We start from the raw sequence: 4,428 nt of genomic DNA, 5'->3' as shown, positions 1-4,428 counted from the left end.
TCCATTACTTGACTTCGCAATTCCAAAGTGATCATTGAACTAAATCGAATAATTATTCTCTCTTAATGGAATATCAGTTTTTTATCGACTGAGAAACACATATAGGATTCCTAACAAGATGGTTTATCATTACAATGTAATCATAAATAATGATAATGAGATGAAGTTTGTAATTTTGACCATAATTAGTATATTTTGATGATAATTATCAATTATTGAGGCTTGAGAGTTAAAAAATCATGTTCAGCGACCAAAAATACATAAGATAGCGTTCCTGAAATACATAATTTGAAAGCATAGACTAGTAGGAGCGATGCGATAGACAGGCCATTACGCGCATTAATCATGTGGGAGGACCGCGCCGCAGCATAACAGTGCTACTTATCCCCCTCCCAACGCCGCATCTATGATCGTAACCCCCAAACTATATATATCATTGGATTCAGGCCTACAACGTTTATTGGGAGCCTTTTCCTCTAAGTCGGCTAATGACTTGAATATTCGAGAAATAACAAAAAGTCCATAATAAAAAATACATTTTTCGAGAAATTTTATTTTTTTACGGAAAAACTATGCGGTTTATCGCAAAAATGTAGAGGACCACATTGAAAGCCAGTTATGTGTACATAATATTGAGAAAAAATTGAAAGCTGTACTATGAATAGTAACTGCAGGACAGACGATTTTATAAGCGCGCGTTTTTTATAACTTACCCCCCTCCCTCCGAAGCTGTCGACCACCCTGGAACGTGACGACATCGAGTTTCATATACACTGAAGACCCCCTAACAATAATCCGAAGTCAAATTCTCTGCCTCTCTCATGTATGCTCAATGTAAGCCAGCGCCTGGACTATATGGAAAATAACTTCTTTCCAAAGGATTATTGAAAATTGGGTATAAATTGGTTATACAGTACTGATAGGCCTATTTCAGCTATAGATTTGGCTGTGGTGCATTATATGGGCTTCTTTAATTTTTAAGAAAAGTCCATGTTATGATTATGTAAACATGGGAGACGTTATGCTTTGAATCCAATGCTATGATTTGGATCATTTTCAAAATGATCTTGAAAAAACTTTATGATCAGGTGATCTGAAACACCATTTTCTGCACCGTAATAATTACAGTAATGTAAAACAGTAGCAGAATGACAGTGAGCTCACAGTCCAATAAACAGACTGTGAATTAATACAGAACACTGTTCTGTATTCAACTATTCATTGACTGTGGTGAGCATTGTATGGGTGAGTAGTAGAGTTATTTATTAGGTAGGCTGACACACAACCAAGCAGCTTTACACTGAGACAATGAGTGAGCATTAGTTGAAGGTGAAACATTGGTGCTATTCACTAGCAATACTGACTGTTGAAAGTGAACTACCCTTTAGAGAACCCTAGTCGGTCAGCATTGACTGAATGGGAAGCATTAATGTTATTCATGAGCATTGCTGACAGTTGAAAGTGAATCTTCTCACAGTAAGTGGCTAGCCTCTTCAAGAGGTTTCAAGGGCCACGAACATTTTCAGGCCAGTCCACAACAATCAATTAGTTACAGAAGCCTGCAACTGTGAATAGATTTGTTCATTGGGGGTGAATTCTTTCATGAAAGACTTACTATTTCGACCACCTTCTTTTGCGAGGGGAAGTGGTCTGGTGGTAAAGTGGGGGAAGAGAGAGTTTGACACTCAGTGCTACGAGTGTCAAACTCCCGAACTATGCTCCTCCAACGCCAAGGAAGGAAGCCATTCAAACATTCTTAAATCATTCATTACGAAGAGATAGCAGTCCTCGTGTGTCTCCAGCGTTATTGTCCTATCACCAGCTGTCTCATATCTTTGAATAGTAGATTTGAGATGCGCGAGAGCAGGTGATAAATTTTCATAACGGCAAGGGAATTTGTGTGAGTGTGCCACACCAAATTTTTATTTTATTTTTTAATGTTGAGTTTTTATAGTATAAATATTCATGCCAAATTTCAATACAAGATTTTTTGTTCATCTCCCAGAGATTGATCTATATCCATGGATAAGTTTTGACCAAATTCAAAGGGCAACCAGGAAAGGTCATTTTCACCAAAAATTAGAAATTCCCCAAATTTGAAAAATTATCAGCCAAAACTATATGTTACCTGTGAAAATTGAACACCGGATCTGTTGCATAGTACACTGGAGGCTACGGGAAACTTCAAGACTTTGAAAATTCTAGCACCCCTGGGCCCCCCAAAATTCTGAGGACACATTTAATTTTGCTTCCCACAAAAAAATTATTAAAAGCTTTTTTGTTCAGCTCGCCCAGATAAGTCTAGGCCTATAGCCATAGCTAAATTTTGACCAAATTCAAAGGGCGACCCAGCAGAGATCAATTTCAAAGAAAATTTGACATTGAAAAATTTGAAAAACTCCCAGACTAGACTGTGCAATTCACAATGTTCTCATCTATCTCATTTGGAAGAGGAGACAAAGTAGGTACCAGGAAAACCTTCTAAACCAGGTAAAATTCAATAGAGGGGACTTGGGGGTTCCAAATGTCTGCAAAAGATATCCGCTGATAGTGGCAGAGTCTACTTCTCTAAGACCACTGTTTGGCATTGCTAAGAACTCCCGAGTCTGTAAGCCTGCTTCTTCCAGTGCTTCACTCTAATCAAGTACGAACAAATGGCGTGAATGTGGATGGCTGCTATGCCACCACCATAGGCGCCAACTTGTCAAAATGTATGAGGGGGGCTCTAACCGAGGAATCTGGGGATCCTCCCCAGGAAAAATATTGACTTTATAAGACCAAGAAAAGCGTCCCAAGAAAGAGCCCTTCGGGCCTAATGGAGTCGGCGCCTATGGCCACCACTCGCCTTCACTCCGCTCTAGTGATTGAACATTCATTGAATCAGGATTGTATACCAATGCTCTGAAATCTGGAATAAAGTATGAAAAGTCCAAATCAATCTTCAAGTCAATCTTTGCATTTCATTATGCAAAAAGAATTCTTCACTGGGATAAGGACAAACCTGCAACAGCTCCTTCACCATAATTCTAAATTTCTCACCTGTGAGAAGACTGGTCGAATTTCAATTTCAAGGGTATTGTTGGAAAGAAAAAACATTTCAAACAAGATTAATGTGATTTTATTTGTTGTTAGATATTTTGTAGTTTTTTATTAGGGCTTAAACTTGAAGAAATGCTATTCTTCAGATTCAAAGTCAAATATCAAACTGTTTTTTCTCAATTTTTCTCCGGGTAAATATGTTGGTTTCAATATTTCAGAAACTTCTCCATTTCATAAGCTTTCGAATGAGTATAAATTCGAAAAGGTAAGTTCCATGATAAAGTGTTCAAAACTGCTAATATCTGGGATGAACACCTTCAAAATGAGGAAATTCACAGACAGCATGCATCAAGTGGTGATCCTAAGGGTGAAATCACCTGATTTCTCTCTTACAATATTCACAAGTTTTAATCAACATTTCAACATTCTACAATGAGATGAATTTTTCAATAACTTGTATTATTTCCTGTACCATAGATACTGAATAAAATAACAAGAAGTGTATGTTTCAGCCTATTTTCAGTATAGTTTTCAGTATGCTTTCCAGTTAATTGGTATGATATGTATCAACTTTAGATAGTAGAGAAGTGTTCGCATTCATTATCATGAAATTTACCTTGATTCAGTACTTGAACATGTTATTGGTGTATGGAGAGTGTGGATGCAACTCAAGAGAGGCAGAGAGAGTATACAGGAGACGTTTTCCTGACCGAAAACACCCATCTCATAACACGTTTTTAAGATGACAGATGTCAAGATGGTAAGGGTCTAGGATCAGTTTCAAGGTACGAGAGGCCCGTCTTAATTTCTGAAGCTTTTGAGAATCTTATTCTAGAGTATTTCGATCAGAATCCTCGATCCAGCATCCGGTGGGCAGCTGGGATGTTGGATGTTTCAAGAATGATAGTTCAAAGAATATTGAAGAAGAATAACTTTCGACCATTTCATGATACCCCAGTTTAAGAGTTGAATAAACCTGATACAAAGATTGTGTTTCAAACATTTTATGGACAGATCACAGATAAAAGTACTTTCACAAGAGCTGGTGCTGTAAATTTCCACAATACACATACATGGACCTTTCATTTTCCCTGCAAGAATAAATGGTGAAGTTTTTATGGACTTTCTGATCAATGAGCTTCACGAATTGATGGAAGACGTGCCTCTCAATTTAACCCAGAATATGTGCTCCAGTTAGAAGACTGCCTCCCTCATTATGCTAGAAACGTCTGTGGGTGACTTGATAACAATGATTATGATGGGCGGTGAATTGGCCGAGGTGCACCCGTAAGTTGGTCACAACGCTCACCTGATCTTACTCCAATAGACTTCTACTTTTGGGGGGTTGTGGAAAGTAAAGTTTACACAGAACCTGCAGAGACCACGGAG

The sequence above is a fragment of the Nilaparvata lugens genome, chromosome 1 (genome assembly GCF_014356525.2).
Source record: "Nilaparvata lugens isolate BPH chromosome 1, ASM1435652v1, whole genome shotgun sequence".
NCBI classification, from domain to species: domain Eukaryota; kingdom Metazoa; phylum Arthropoda; class Insecta; order Hemiptera; family Delphacidae; genus Nilaparvata; species Nilaparvata lugens.
Note: the sequence above shows the minus strand (reverse complement) of the source record.